General features: G+C 33.2%; 2 pseudogenes; one reads left to right on the top strand and one right to left on the bottom strand.

Moving 5' to 3' along the window:
* The first annotated feature begins 877 nt into the window (after positions 1-877).
* Positions 878-17,430, top strand: LOC120211679 (annotated as a pseudogene).
* On the bottom strand, positions 2,659-5,710 carry LOC120211678 (annotated as a pseudogene).
* Positions 17,431-17,722: the final 292 nt, after the last annotated feature.

Genomic DNA, 17,722 nt, shown 5'->3' with positions numbered 1-17,722 from the left:
CAAATTGAAGAATTTAAAAGGCTTCGGCCTGTTTGCAAGAGATTCTTTGAATAGCCAAGTAAGAGACATGCAATGGTCCGAAACTCCAGGTGCAGTGAACTCGATAAAAGAGTGCTGAAAAAAAGATGCCCAATAAGAATTAATCATAACCCTGTCAAGTTTTCTTGCAAGAAAAAAAATTCTTTTTGCTTGTTGGTCCAAGTGAACGAAGGGCCAAAATAAGGGTGGTCATGGAGATCAAGCTCATGAGCTAAGTCTTGAAAGTCTTTCATATCAGTGGTGAGGTAATGGCCAAGGACCTTGTGGTCAGAACTCTCATAGGAGTGCATGATAATATTGAAATCGCCTCCTAAGACCCAAGGTGAATTATTAACAGTATGATCAACTTCTCTTAAGGTCTGCCAAAGTTGTCTACGAGCAATACCATCATTACTACCATATATAGCCGAAATAAGCATTGGAATACCTTGGTGAGAACCTCTAACAGTAATGTACTGGTCAGATTTCTGAATAACAGACAGATTAATACCCTTTCTCCAAAGGACCCAAATTCTACCATTACTAGCATGTTCATAATTAAAACAAAAGTTCCAGTTCTGGAATTTAGTAGCAAGAATAGCCTCTGCTTTGTCCGCCTTCACTCTAGTCTCCAATAAACACAGAACATCATCATTATTCTGAGTGGCTCGAAGAGCCACTTTATTCTGCTTTAGAGGACTGTTAAGTCCTCTAATGTTCCAAAAACTTACAATCATTGAGAGGGCGATCCCAAAGAACCCCCTTGACCTCCAGCTGTGAGGCCTTTAGCTCTCTCAAGATGTTCCTTCTTTTTTGATTTTAATTCTTTCACTAAGACTGCTACTCCCTACTCCCATAGATGCAGCCCTTGGTTTCCTCAGTGAACTTTCTGAACTGTTTTGAATCTCCTCGGCAGATTTTAGAACTTCAAATCTGTTGGATGAGCCTGAAAGCTGCGATTTTGCTTTTTCTTTCAATGGTCTGCCGCTACCCTTTTTAAGCACTGCTGATTGAACTTTTTCTGCTACATTGGCTTTAGTTGGCTCGTTAATTGAATGGTCTGAAGCAGGAACATCTACTCTGATCGGGACAGCTGCAGATTCTTCGGTTTTTAGTTCCATCAATTGTTTATTATTTCCTTCTTTCCTCCTGCCTTTAGAATTGAACTCAAGTGTTGATTAGGTGACGCAAACGGATCGTGGAGTTACACTCACCCCAAACCAGCACCAAGTGGTGGCTCAAGAAGCTAATGAATTGAACAAAATATTGCGTTGATGAACCAGTAAGATGCCCTTTAATCTTCGGAGGTAGAACTTACATCAACCTGTGGACCAACAGGGGCGGACCCAGGGGGTTGCCAGGGGTAGCTCGGGCAACCCTTCAAATTGTGAGGAACATTGATCAAATGATATTATTTTAGTATTTTTATACATATATTTTGTGATTTTTAGGTAAAATCCCTATATTTCAGATAAATTCTTATAGAATTTTTTTTTTATAGAACAAAATTATCTACTTAGTATTAATTTTTTCTAATTTTTTTTAATTAATACAAGTGTCACATTTAATATTGTGCAACCCCTAAAAAAATTTATAAGAATTTTTTTGTGCAACCCCTGAATTATTGTCCTAGTCCGCCCCTGTGGACCAATACCAAATTCGAACACCTTTTAATCTTTGGGTTTTCTGTGTTTCTACTTTCCAGATTGGGATGTGGTTTACTGTTCGAATCCTACCTCCCCAGGTGGCGGCTATAGAAGTGCATTTGGGCGCCTTCTCTGTTTTTGGGTTTCTTGATGGACAGGTCTCCTTGAAAGGTCATTATTTACTATTTACCAATCAATTATCATCATAAGCTTGTTCTTATCTGTTCAAACTTGCATCAACATGAATTGTCATCTCTTGATAGTATTTGCATTTCCAAGCCATTCCTTAACATTAAGTGGAATCAACTTGCTACTAATTTCAAAGAGACTCGCAGTGACGAAAACTTGGCATTCTCAAAATCATGTGGCCTAGCTGAAATCCTACTCGATTTATGTGATGCGAAACTGTGGATGTTTACTCCTCTGATACAATTTCATTCATGATTTGTGCAGGAAAGCTAAAAGTCCTGGACAATCAATGGATTCAAGTAATATTTGAGAGCCGCCTGAACTGAGGGTCGGAGCAATGGACTTCCGGTATGGTGGTGAGAGTGAGGTCAAGCTGCAGATCACGTACATTGATGAGAAGATCAGACTAGGAAAGGGCTCTAGAGGTTCTTTATTTGTATTTCGAAGGATTGGATAGGTGTGGAAGATCGATCAAATGGTTGCAGTGCCAGTAATTGTCAATGTTATGAAACTTGGTTGAAACATTAATTAAATGAAAAACCAACGCCCTCTTTGTCCAGTGATTCAATTACAAGCATTGGCCATTGCAATAACATACACCCTCCATATGATGAAATCATGCAAAATAAAAATGATAAGAACATTTCACAGACATGGCAAAGGTCCATTAAAACTGGGAAAGTAGCAGTTGCATGGGGGGGGTTAAGGAAAATAGCAGTTTGCATTGCATCTCTACAAGGAGAAAATGTTCAAAGCAGCAACTAAAAACATCCTACAAGAAAAACTAAACTGAAAATTGGACTCATTAAGATGGTCTGTCCAATGAAATGACTTGAGGATGAATAAATACCATAGGCAGTGATGGTGGTTGAAAGGCTGGTCTGGTTGGCAGTGCAAAACCATTGACCCTCTGGCCTGGCCTCAAACCTAAAGGTTGGTACATCACCCCCGGCTGTGGAGGTACTTGTGAAAGAACACCCGTTGGAGCTGTGTAGTAAACTGGAGGATATCCTCCAGGGAAAATATCTGTGGAAGGCCCTGCTAGTCCAGCCATTCGCTGTGCATACTGAAGCTGCAAGTGTGCTTGTCTATCCTCCTTCCTTTAAGCTGTAGCGACATACAATGGCTTTTGGTGAAACATGTATCCTTAAAATAAGAGAGTGATATCAATGCACAGGGTTCAAGTGACTCTTTAACATAAATTCGTTCGAGTTTCCACCATTAAGGGTGTGTTTGGTTCACGGAATGTAAGATTACCAGTGGGAATAAAAGATTACCAGGGAATAAAATTGATGAGAATGTTGTATTTTGTGTTTGATTGGTTTAGCAGGAATGTAAGATTATCGTGTTTGGTTAAATGAATAAAAGATTCTTAGAATGTATATTTAACCAAATTATCCTTATTATATATTAGTTTTTTAACAAGTTGGAAAATATTTATATATTTTCTTTAAAAAATTTAAATTCATAAAATTTATATAATTTTTTTACAAAATTGAAAATATAAAAAGGTTTAATGAAATGTTAAATTTTTATTTTAACCCCTAAACTTCATATAAAATTTTAATTATAGATTTTTTTTGTAAATCTAAAATAGTTTAAGGATAAATTTATAATATAACATTCGTAGAATTTTTATTATTCAATGACAGAATAAGAGTATTTTTGAAAGAAAATTTTTTAAGGGCATTTTAGTCCAAAACGCTGGTAATCCAACAATACCTAAGGAAAGGGAGGTAATGACATTCCCGGTAATATACCCAAAAAAATCTACTATTGATAATGTAAGATTACCGAGAATGACATTTCTGGCCAACCAAACGGGGAATATGGATTTCATTCCCATGGGAATCTCACATTCCCCCAACCAAACACACCCTAAAGACATTAACATACCATGAAATGTGTCGACAGCTTTAGCAGCCTCCTCAGGAGAAGAAAAACAGACAAATCCAAACCCTTTGCTTAGTCCTTTGTTGTCTCGCATAAGTTTTGCAGAAGTAATGGTTCCACACTGACTAAAGTATTCTCTCAGTTCTTCATCAGTCACTTCATCATCAATATTCTTCACATAAACATTCGAAGCCTGAAATATGGATACGAATACAAAAATATGGTAAATGGCATAAACAGATAATGAATTACATCTGGACCAGAAATGGGATCAGGCATACTTTATATTTCATGATCTGCACTTTTCGTCGTTCCTCAAACTGATGACGCAGTATTTGCTCCCGTTCTGCTTTCTTTTGTGCCCTTGCTACATATAAATAACCTTTGAGCCTAATCAATGCAAATATAAACATAGACCAAAATAAGTGTACGAGTTATTGAAATCAATTAAGGCTTAAAAAGGGGATTGAAAAAACAACCGAATTGTGATCCGTTCATCACTTCCATGGCCTTCTTAGCATCATCTGGATTTTCAAAGTTCACAAAGCCAAAATCTCTTGAGGCTCCATTTTCATCCCTTGCTACAACCAGGCTAACGATTTTCCCGAACTCGGGAAATTTCTCTTGCAAAGCATCTCCTGTGATATCCCAATCTAAATCCTTGATATACAATTTTGTATATTTGACATCAGGACTTGGCAAAACCCGATCACTCTTTTTCATAAATTTCCCAACATATCTGAGCCAAAAAGAAATGATTAAATTTCCAGAGCAGAGAATCAAAACATAAAAACATGGAAGGTTCTATTAAGAATTTTCATACATTGCTTATCCCCTACAATGGTGTCATTAAGCTTCTCAATAGCAGCATTTGCAGATCCCTCTGACTCATACTGAACAAACCCATAGCTTACTCTTCCCATCCTCAAAAGTTGCAACCTTGCATGATATTACATTTCCAAACTGCCGGAATAACACTTGCAGTCCCACATTATCAAGTGAATCACTCAGATTCTTATATGAACAGATACAGCATTTCACATTCAAATTTCCAGTAATGGAAAAACAAAACAAAAGCAAAAAATTAATACATCTATTAAAAGGAATGGGGAGATTTGAACCTTAACGAACACTCTTGCATCAGGATCTCGAAGTGACCGCATCACCCTTATCATTTTCCCATTCAGCAAAGTATGATTTTTGGCCTCAATAGCATGCTGTGCTAGTCAAATCAGATGAAAAATAAAAAAAGAACATTTTAAAGACGAATCATATATAAAAAAAGTTTCAACCAAAAGATAAACATACAAAAGCCAAACATACCAACACAGTAATGGAAGAAGATAAACGATTAATTTTAATAAATCAAACCAAGGTTTAACAAAATCAATAAAAAAAAAAACATAATTCCAATACCAGAAAACAAGCGTTCTTGAGTTGAATCTGGTAGAGTAACCTAAAGATGATGTCTGATGCTTTACTCTTTGGAGTGTCAGTATACTTTCATTGATCGAGACTAAGATTAGCATTAAACATGGATCTCGATAGAGCTTTCAAAAATCAATCAAACCGAAGGTTTATCGAAGATCAAAAGCCAAAATCCCAAACCCTAAACATTTCACGTCATCCCAAGAAGAAGAAAAGAACAAAACACACAAGATGATAAGAAATCTTGAGGAGAAATGAAGTTGACATAGCCATAACAAAGAGATCTCCCCGTAGAAGAATCCATATAGACATGAACAGAGGCGGGAGGCCAAGCTCTTGAACTCAGAGAAAGCTTCGATGAGATTAGCGTCAGAGACGTCGGGGTGCAAGTCCCCAACGTACAATGACGCCGGCGAAGCAGCCACCGTAACCGCCGATTGAACAGACATGGTGAATAATTGTAATTCCCAGTACTAGAGAAACTGCAAAAATGTTTCACTTACTCCCTTTTCTGTTATTTAGAGAGTGATTAATGACGAGAACTTTGGGGTTTATTGTTTCAGAAGGGAAAAAAAGAGAGGAGATTTCTGCATGCACGCAAGGAGATCAGTTTGGGACGTTCAACTATAAGGAAATGCAACGCACCCGTTTCGTTATCCTACGCGCCTTTTCAGAGCGTCTTAACCGCTGCTTCATTGTTTATTTATTTGCGTAAACTACACACTTACTACCTCAACTATTACTTTTATTCTATTTTCGTCATCCAACTTTATTATTTTTCAAAATCATATCAAATATCTTTTAGTTTCATTTTAGTCACCTACCGTTAGAAAATTAGCAGAACTATTGATGTGATATTTTTTTTAAATATTAATGCTGATGTGGCATTATCTTATGGTATCACGTTAGCATAACGTTAATTTTCTAACGATGGATGACCAAAATAGTTGGATGACTGAAACATAACAAAAATTATAATTATGGTATTAAACATATAATTTACCCTATATATTCTCATTTCGGTAAGTTTTCATATCCAAGATTATTTCTTCTTGGATAAATTAGTTAACATGCATTATTAATAATTTAATAATATAAATAAAATATACCTAATAGTTTTAAAAATAATTTTAACAAATTCCCTCTTTAAAAATCAATCCACATATAACTTTTATTTTCTATGAATGAAATTTATTAATTTCAATGCTAATCAAGTGAAGGATGTAAATTTTATTCAATTGTTTAATATCTTAAAAATGATTAATTATTGTGTTTTTTTAATAAAAAAATTAACAGTTTTGGGTAAAATTGAGTTAATGTAATCTGAAAGTCCAGTCGCAATGGCGCGTGTTGAGGGTCAGATTACTATTTATTTTGTTTCAGTTTTTTACATAAAAAATGAAATTTCAAAACGTAAAAAAGGAAAGGGTAAAAGTAGGAGCTAAAAGACTGCTTCAAAGTTCATACAAACAACCTTTTTATTGGTATTTTTAGCAGAGCATTTTACAGCCTAATTCCCCAACGGCCACGCCCTATTTTACGGACACGTGTACTTCCAAAACCATCCTTCCATTTTTAAGTATTTTTTTAGAGTAAAGTACACAAAAGTATATTAAGTTTTTCGATTATTAAAATTTATAAAATGATATCTAGTTATATGATATTATTTTGTTGAGTCTCCGACTATTAAAAATTATAAAATGATCAGTCGACTATTCTTATGTTTTAAATTCATAATTTCTTGTTAAAATTAATGGGCATCAGAGTAGGATTTTAACTTATTGACTTGGATATGATAAAGTATGATCTTAAAATCTCAAACAACTATAAAGTTCAAACTCTGAGATAATATTTTATCATATCACAGTCACCAGGTTAATGTCTGGCACAGACGACCGCCATTTTTAACGAAAAATGACAAGTTTAGAACATAGAAATTATCATGTAACCTTTTTATTAATCAACTTCTATATTAGTATATATTTTAATTACATTAATACCATATATAATTATTTTTTGATATTATATTCAGATAATCTTACATAATATTACATTATACGAATCAAATATTCTTTAATGATTTTTCATTTAATATATATATTTAGTTATGTTAAAATTTTAATAAATAACTATTTTTTAATATTAAAGACACAATTCTTTAATATTTTTATTAATTTAAATGGTTTGAGTTAGTTGGTATGAATCTCAATTTAAATCATATTATTCGATTTTATTTTTGTGCATATTAAATTTATATCTATTTATTTAAGTCTTTTAAATTACAATTTAAACTATTTTATTTCATTTAACATTTTACGTATTACATTTATTTTTTTAATTATCTTTACAGGTTATAATATTCATTGTAAAAATAATTCTCTCGTACACGCATTATCTTAAATATTAATTATACTAGAATAAGTCTAGAATGCACGTCGCATATTGAAATACATCACTAATGTAACATACCGATATACACCACTAATTAAATTGTTCTTATTAAATAAATATTGAAAAGTATAATGACTTATCCATAACTAATCCTTTATTATTATTTAGTTTAAATTTTAATAAAATATAATTAATTTATATTTTTAATTAAAAATTATAATTATTTTAGGATTTTTTATTTGTTTAGGATTGAAACACTTAATTTATATAAGTTTACATATTCATCCCAATAACAACCATCAAACTAATTGTCGATGATCCTATTCATCGCCAAAACATAATGTTACGTGTGGTTATGTAAGGCCATCCCCACTAGGCTCTTTCCAATATCATGTAATTTTTTTCTACTTCATATTATTTTATTTAGCTATTTAAGGAATTATTGATAATTTTTGATTTATATGTGTAATCACCATTTTTTTATCTAAAAATAAAAATAATGTAAAAATAAATAAAATAAAAGAAAAAAGAAAAAAAGGCGATCCCTGAATATTCAGGAAATTCAATGGCCCGATCATTGTGCCACCCTCTCCATGCCATCTATACTCCTGCAAACTACTCTAAAAGTGCCCAAATCAGAGATATGATTTTTTTTTAATTTGTAATATGGGTGATATAAAACCAAAACAGAACCATTTGTAAGGGAAACTCGATCCTCACATTTTCGAGAACACCAATACAAAGCAAGCATTTTTTTCATTCAAGTTAACAAAATAAGAACAAAAAAAAAGAATGAGGAATATACCTCTCGACCAGATCTCTTGTAACCCCCTCAGACCGATGCGGATAACCCGATCTGATCTGGAGTGTCACATTAGGGCCACCGGAGCGACCCACTGTAAAAATGGCAAAAAATTTAAAACTTTTATTAAAACATGTAAATTATAAAATACTTTATCAGTACGAAGAAATAAACAGATTTTCATACTCGTATTTAAAACAAAATACAATTACATGCCTCCTAATCACATATACCATACTCTGCAAGCAACGCCGGAAGAACTTCCTTATTGAAGTCGATAGCTGCACTGATACAATTCTTTTAACCTGCAATGTTGAGTAATAGAGTGAGCTTCGGAAAGCTCAGTAATACAGAACTACCAGATGATGCTGAAGAACGTGCAGATATAGATAAATATATATTTCCTTATCGGTTCAGACATCTACAAATCTTTATGTTGAGCAGAAATGCTACTGATATTTCAGGTAGTAACAGACAGTGAGCTTTCAGTTCAGAGAAGTGTTTCGGATGACTAAGTTCAAGAGATCAGAATAGGTTATCTAGTGTGTTCCCGTAAAACCAGTAAAAAGATAAAGATCTTTTAAAACATATATATATATACCCCCATCCTTTCATAATCTATTTGTGTAGGTTCCCCAAAACCATACACCCAACCTACACAACTTGTAAGGCCCTGAGCACAAAGCCGAAGAACCTGCAGAAATACTTCCTTCAACAATACCCCCAATTAAAACATTTTCCTTCAGTAAATGGAGATATCAGAAATCAAAACAGAATTCAGAACAGAATCTAGATCAGAAATCAGAACAGAATTCAGGTCATGTATCAGAATAGAATTCAAGTCAGAAATCATATAAAATATTTATATGATTAAGGAACACACCAGAGTTTACAAATATTATTCAGAGGTACTAGATAATCTTATCAAGCAGAGAAACACAGATCTTCAGTATGTCGATAAAATGTTGGAATTTAGAATCACTATTGGAAGAGATCAATAACTGATGGAATCATTAGTTATTCAGAATGAGACTTGAGCTGATAAGGAAGAAATGAAGGTTCAGGACCTTTACAATTTATGTCGATTACTCGGATTATCGAACAACTCCAGATGAATAGCTCCTAGAACTAATACTTGTCAATTCATTAACCTTACAGGGTATTTACTCTTTAATACTAAATATTCTTATCCATAGATCATCTTCTGAGTCATCACTGAACAGTGTTAAGGAGACGAACAAATATTCCAATGATCTTTATTTCATTTCCATGTTTCAACTATATCAGGAAATACCGATGTACTTGATTTGTGGTTCATAATCCATAGGGATGATACATCACGTAAGTTCCACCGAGTTTTCAGGCTTATTCTAATCTCTTACTTAATCCTTAGTCCTTGAGGTTACCTAGTTCGTTTAGCAATCAATTTTATTCCGGTTACTTTAGGATTTTCTAGAGTAATTCAGACGTTTCTGAATTTCAGATACATATTGTACTTCAATTCAATTCAATTTGGTCTTCGTGGTTGATTTATTGAACAAGTGTCAAATTTTTAGTACTGAATGCGATCTAGAGTTGAGCTAAATACTTCCAAAATTATCATCGAGCCAAACTTGAGAAGACGAATACACATTCAAGTAATACATACGTCGTTCAGGTACTAACATATCATTATAGTTGATCGGCTCACTTAAGTTGTGTCCCATAACTTTTAAGGGTAGTACACACCCATATTTACTTGGATTCCTTAATTAATCCAAAACATCTACTTAGTCTAGGCCATAAGGGTATTTTGGTCATTTTGGTGTTTATTTTTATTCCAATCATTACAGAGCTCGAGAATATCCCATCATTCCTAAGCTTGGTGATATTCTTGGATCATTTCCATTACAAGGGTATTCTGGTCATTTTACAGATCCAATGTATTTCAATCATTTCTTTCCGTCCGATCTTATTATTAAATTCAAACTTATCATTTATTTCTGTCCATTCGAATAATTTTGACAAAAGAATACCCTAGATAAATTATTCTTCTGGTATTTACTCATAACTCGGATATTTTCGGGTCAAGTACCTTCTCAGATTTTACAAACGGAATATCAGGAATTTTTCTGCACCAAGTCAGGATCTTAACAATCAAATATGTACTTAATCGAGTTAAGTACGAATTCTCAAAGTACTTTCTCATTCAGGGTCAACTCGGACTATTTTACCTCTCAAGGATTTTCATAATTTCTTAACCAAATAGTTTCGATATTAACTCTTAATGAAAATAACTATAATTTAGAGATCCTATAGTTAATTACTTTCCTGAATATTCTCTTATCTTGAAATGATTCCTTAACAGACTTCTAGTATATTGCATAAATCCTCATGGGGTTAAAAACCGGTTATCCAAATTTTCCAAGTAAAACTAGCATTCCTTATACACATCTGTAGTTTTATCAGATCAATAAGTCATTTCAGGGTTATTAATCAACTTCTAGGGATAATTCTTGTCATTTTACAACATAAGGGTATTTTCGTAATTTTACCCAACCAGAGTATTCTCATAATTTCTCATCCGAGTACCTTTAGTATTTAACCTTTGTTGATATAAAATATAAGTTACAAATCCAGGGTTGATTCATTTATCACTAATCCCAAAAACTTATAATTTAATTTTAACAATCTCTCAATCTCTTATATTAATCATCTGAACCATAATCAGTTTCCAAATTTCTACTGTATTCAGATCGAGTGTAGAAATTCATTAACTACACAAATGAGACGAACATTATCTTATTCATGCATTTATCAATATTCACATGTTCCATAAAGCATAAAGAGGTAGTAAAGTATTACCTCGATTTTTGTGCCATACTGATCGACCATAAAAATTCTATTCGAATGCCCTCGATCATTAATTTAACTTTCAATAATTCCTCAAATACATAACAATAAATATTTCATCAAAAAACGAGGCGGGTGATTAATCAGTGAAAACAACTTTACCAGGTTCGAATTTGACGAAACGCACCCCAAAAACAGATTCAGGACATCAAAAAATGTCAGAATAGGTATACCCGGTCAAAGTCAAAGGTCGTTCAATGCCCGGTCAACGCCGGTCAAAGTTCTGGTCAACAGTGGTCAACAATCAACAGTTTTACATAAATATCACCCTAACATAAATTAATTACAAATTTAGCACCCTTTTAAAAATATTTACAAAACTAACACCCAAATTGTACACAAATATCACCCTAACAAAAATTAATTACAAAATTAACACCCCCTACGTGTAGTGGCGGCACGTGCGGTGCGTGAACAGTGATACGGTGTCGGAAAAATTCTTGAAAATCTCTAAAAATTATTTTAAGGCATTTTGAGACACTTACCAAGTCTGGTTCACAATTTTGAACGGTGGAGAGATCGATTCTGAAACATCAAAATTTTGACTTTTTCACCCCTCCACTCGCCGCCGACGACGACGGAGAAACGATGAACATTGGCAGACTCGGAATGATGCAAGGATCACGATGGTGCGGTAAGTGTTGAAAACGGATGGCCGGATCGACGTGAATCAACAAAAAACCAACGGAAATCGAGTTAAAACCGACGATACTTCCAACTGTAATTAACATCAAACGATGACGATTCATGATGAAAGGTTTGAGGGTTTTTGTTCATCGGTCGTGACAAACACGATGGTGGTTTCAGTTTGTCGATCGGAGGTTGGATAACGAGTAGATCGGAGTTGAAAAGAGGGTTGAAGGGGAAGGGAAACTGGAAAATTTTGTAGAAAATATACGAGATGGGGTTTATAATTCATCTCATAAAAAAATAGGTAAACCATGAGTTTAGTCAATGCACTTCATGCATTTCTTAAAATGGTCTGCCAACTTTGCGATTTTACAATTTAATCTTCAATTTCCTTCCAAAATTCCAATTAAATTCATCACTTTATAATTTCTAAAATTTCACCCCTAAATTGGGGTGTTACAATTATCCCCTCCTTAAATGAATTTCGTCCTCGAAATTCATTCATGTCACATAATTGCATAAATAAAACTTCCATCAATTCTTATATCTTCAAGTAGCTTTTACAAAAATGCGAGTTCTTTACTAATCCTTAACCAGCTGAGCATACATTCTTATTAGAACTTTTCGTCATTTCAATAAAACAATCCGAACGAAAATTTCCTCAAAAAAATCAATTCAGTCTTGGTTACGAAAACATGTTCATGGAGCTGTAACATATCCAAATTTCATTTCTGGAGTAGGATCGGAATTTCTCAAATGAGTAACTCTCACATGGCTCGTGAGGTACTTTAAAGAATTCAAATAGACTTTACTGGTATTCCCTTATACAAAGGTAGAGTCTTAACATATAAAACTTAGGTTTTCTCGTTACAGATAGGGACTCAACCTTGGAGTTCCGGCTCAGAGAGTACGACTGTAGTCTAGGGGCATGTACTGATCAGACATATTTTTTTTAAATTCGACCGGCCGGTCTATCTTGAAAATTTTGACTCAACCATAGCTCTGATACCACTAAATGTAACCCCCTCAGACCGATGCGAATAACCCGATCTGATCTGGAGTGTCACATTAGGGCCACCAGAGTGATCCATTGCAAAAATGGTGGAAATTTTAAAACTTTTATTAAAACATGTAAATTATAAAATGATTTATCAGTACGAAGAAATAAAACAGATTTTCAGACTCGTATTTAAAAAAAATAAACTATGTGCCTCCTAATCACATGTACCATATTCTGCAAGCAACGCCGGAAGAACTCCCTTACTGAAGTCGATAGCTGCACTGATACAATTCTTTTAACCTGTAATGTTGAGTAATAGAGTGAGCTTCAGAAATCTCAGTAATACAGAACTACCAGATGATGCTGAAGAACGTGCATATACAGATAAACATATATTTCGTTATCGGTTCATACATCTACAAATCTTTATGCAGAGCAGAAATCCTACTGATATTTCAGGTAGTAACAAACAGTGAGCTTTCAGTTCAGATAAGTGTTTCAGATGACTAAGTTCAGGAGATCAGAATAGGTTATCTAGTGTGTTCCCATAAAACCAGTAAAAAGATACATATCTTTTAAAACACACACACACACACATATATATATACCCCTATCCTTTCATAATCTGTTTGTGTAGGTTCCCCAGAACCATACACCCAACCCACACAACCTGTAAGGCCCTGAGCATAAAGCCGAAGAACCTGCAGAAATACTTCATTCAATAATACCCCCCAATTAAAACATTTTTCCATGAGTAAATGGAGATATCATGAATCAAAACAGAATTCAGAACATATATCAGAACATAATCCAAATAAAAAATCAGAACAAAATTCAGGTCATGTATCATAACATAATTCAAGTCGGAAATCATATAAAATATTTATATGATTAAGGAACACACCAGAGTTTACAGATATTATTTAGATGTACTAGATAATCTTATAAAGTAGAGAAACACAGATCTTCAGTATGTCGATAGAATGTTGGAATTTAGAATCACTATTGGAAGAGACCATTAACTGATGTAATCATTAGTTATTTAGAATGAAACTTGAGCTGATAAGAAAGAAATGAAGGTTCAAGACCTTTACAATTTATGTCGATTACTCGGATTATCGAACAACTCCAGATGAATAGCTCCCAAAACTAATACTTGTCAACTTGTCAATTCATTAACCTTCTAGGGTATTTACTCTTTAATACCAAATATTCTTATCCATAGATCATCTTCTGAGTCATCACTGAACAGATCTTAAGGAGACAAACATATATTCCAATGGTCTTTGTTTCATTTCCATGTTTCAACTATATCAGGAAATGCTGATGAACTTGATTTATGGTTCATAATCCATAGGGATGATACATCACGTAAGTTCATCCGAGTTTTCAGGCTTATTCCAATCTCTTACTTAATCCTCAATCCTTGAGGTTACCTAGTTCGTTTAGCAATCAAGTCTATTCCAGTTACTTCGAGATTTTCCAGAGTAATTCAGACGTTTCTGAATTTCAGATACATATTGTACTTCCGTTCAATTCAATTTGGTCTTCGTGATTGATTTGTCGAACAAATGTTCAATTCTTAGTACTGAATGCGATCTAGAGTTGAACTGAATACTTCCAAAATTATCATCGAGCCAAACTTGAGAAGACAAATACGCATTCAAGTAATACATACGTCTTTCAGGTACTAACATATCATTGGAGTTGATCGGCTCACTTAAGTTGTGTCCCAAAACTTTTAAGGGTAGTACAACACCCATATTTACTTGGATTCCTTAATTAATCCAAAACATCTACTTAGTCTAGGCCATAAGGGTATTTTGGTCATTTTGGTGTTCAGTTTTATTTCAATCATTATAGAGCTCGAGGATATCCTATCATTCCTAAGCTTGGTGATATTATTGGATCATTTTTCATTACAGTGGTATTCTGGTCATTTTATAGATCCAGTGTTTTTCAATCTTTTCTTTCTGTCCGATCTTATTATTAAATTCAAACTTATCATTTATTTAGTCCATTCGAACAATTTTGACAAAAGAATACACTTGATAAATTGTTCTTCAGGTATTTACTCACAACTCAGATATTTTCGGGTCAAGTGCCTTCTCAGATTTTACAAACGGAATATCAGGAATTTTTCTGCACTAAGTCAGGATCTTAACAATCAAATCTGTACTTAATCGAGTTAAGTATGAATCCTCAAAGTATTTTACCATTCAGGGTTAACTCGGACTATTTTACCTCTCAAGGGCATTTTTGTAATTTCTTAATCAAATAGTTTTAGTATTAACTCTTAACGAAAATAACTATAATTTAGAGATCCTATAGTTAATTGCTTTCTTGAACATTCTCTTATCTTGAAATGATTCCTTAACAGACTTCTAGTATATTGCATAAATCCTCATGGGGTTAAAAACCGGTTATCCAAATTTTCCAAGTAAAACTAGCATTCCTTATACACATCTGTAGTTTTATCAGATCAATAAGTCATTTCAGGGTTATTAATCAACTTCCAGGGATAATTCTTGTCATTTTACAACATAAGGGTATTTTCGTAATTTTACCCAACCAGAGTATTCTCATAATTTCTCATCCGAGTACCTTTAGTATTTAACCTTTGTTGATATAAAATTTAAGTTACAAATCCAGGGCTGATTTCTTTATCACTAATAACAAAACTTGTAATTTAATTCTAACAATCTCTCAATCTCTTATATTAATCATCTAAACCATAATCAGTTGCCAAATTTCTACTGTATTCGGATCGAGTGTAGAAATTCATTAACTACACAAATGAGACCAACATTATCTTATTCATGCATTTACCAATATTCACATATTCCATAAAGCATAAAGAGGTAGTAAAGTATTACCTCGATTTTCGTGCCATACTGATCGACCATAAAATTCTATTCGAACGCCCTCGATCTTTAATTTAACTTTCAATAATTCCTCAAATACATAACAATAACCATTTCATAAAAAACGGGGCTTAATTCTGAAAAACGGATCGAATCGGGTGATTAATGTAACATCCTCAATATCGGGTTAGTGACTAAATTGTAAAATTTTAAAATTTAAGGATAAAAGTAGAATAGTTGAATAGTTCAATAATTTATTTGGAGATATTTCCTGAAAGTTGTTAGTAATTATTGAAAGAATAAAAGGGTAAAATGGTCATTTGACTTGGAAATGATAAAAAATGATATATATGTAGGTGGGGATAAGATAAAGGAGATATTTTCTCCACTTCTTTTCTTCATCTTCTTTCTTCTTCATCCTCCACGTGAGAGCTCAAGCAAAGGTGAGTTTCTTAATTAGTTGATTGTTTGTTGAATTAAAGGTTGTGTTTTGATCATTAGATGATAATTAAGCTTAAGGAAAGCGTAAGTTATCTTAAAATCAAAAGATAAAGGAGTTATGACAGATTAAAGAAAATGGGTTTTTAAGTGAAATTTTGAATAGGAAGGTTTAATGAATTTGGAGGATGAATTTGACTTGTCATAGGTGTGAATAATAAGTTATAAGTGTTAGAAATAGGTTTGGATTACATGGAAAATTTGGTATGATTCTTAGTTTAAGAATTTGAATGAGATATGAGAAATTCTAAAGTGTTGGAATAATAATAGTTAGTTAAAATGGTTGTACTTGAGTTTAATGGTATGAAAGATGTTTATATAAGGAAATTTAATGAAAAGTTGTGGAATTTTCGGGTGAAAATAAACTTTTCTGGATAGGTGCATCGATGCACTATGAATGGGCACCGATGTACTAAGACAATTTTGAAGGTGCATCGATGCATTAAGGGGGTGCATCGATGCATGGATATTTCGAAGCTATTTTGTGTACCGAGTGCATCGATACACTTCTAAAGGAAAAGTGAATTTTTGGTTCATTAAATTAGCCTAAATTAGTAACATCAAGTTATAAGGTTTAAGCTTATGAAAATCATCTCGAAATTATGTTTATGTAGATGTTGAGCCTAAACAAGTTTCGGAACAATCAAAGAATTAGAATCGAATCAAAGTAAGGCTAAGATGAGTGCATATGCATAACATGATTATAGTAGTATATTCAAATCTAGACTTGTGATAAGTCTAGATTTGATACTTTGAATATGAAATATATGGTTACACATACATGTGGTATGTGACAGAAGAGAAAGAATAAGTGATGTGAATATGTGAACTGTCATAAATGATAATGCCCATGTTATGTAATATGAGAGCTAGTAGTATAGTTGGCATGCCAAGATTCGAGGGTTTACCTATGTTCTACGGAACATATGGACAATTACCTATGTCTTTCGGGACATATGGATAAAATTACCTATGTCTTTCGGGGCATATGGACAGTATACCTATGTTCTAAGGAACATATGGACAATTTACTTAGGTTCTTCAGGAACATATGGACAGTTTACTTAGGTTCTTTATGACCTCTGGATAGGTCATTCGGGACATTTATATGAGCTGTGGTGACAACATAGTGGTGCACAACTTCAATGTACTCACATACCTTAAGTTCTCAAAATTATACATGGGTTAATACATAGACTTTAAAGAGAGTAAATAAATCAATTGATATGATATGATATGTGTTCTGTTGTGAAATGATATATGTGATATGTATATTTGGTAATATGAAATATGTTATAGAAATTACATGATGATATGTTTATTCCTTGGTATAGTGATATATGTGTTATATATGATGAATATATGGTAAGTAAAAGGGATTAATGATAGTATTTGTAGATGTATGCTTTTTGTTTATATGAAATGTTATATGGTTATATTATATGTTTTATATGTTGGGGACATTGGGTTA

This window comes from Hibiscus syriacus, unplaced genomic scaffold (genome assembly GCF_006381635.1).
Source record: "Hibiscus syriacus cultivar Baekdansim isolate YM2019G1 unplaced genomic scaffold, ASM638163v2 tig00109980_pilon, whole genome shotgun sequence".
In the NCBI taxonomy this organism is placed as follows: Eukaryota; Viridiplantae; Streptophyta; class Magnoliopsida; order Malvales; family Malvaceae; genus Hibiscus; species Hibiscus syriacus.
The sequence above is the reverse complement of the archived record's forward strand: the minus strand, read 5'-3'. Positions and strand labels throughout refer to the sequence as shown.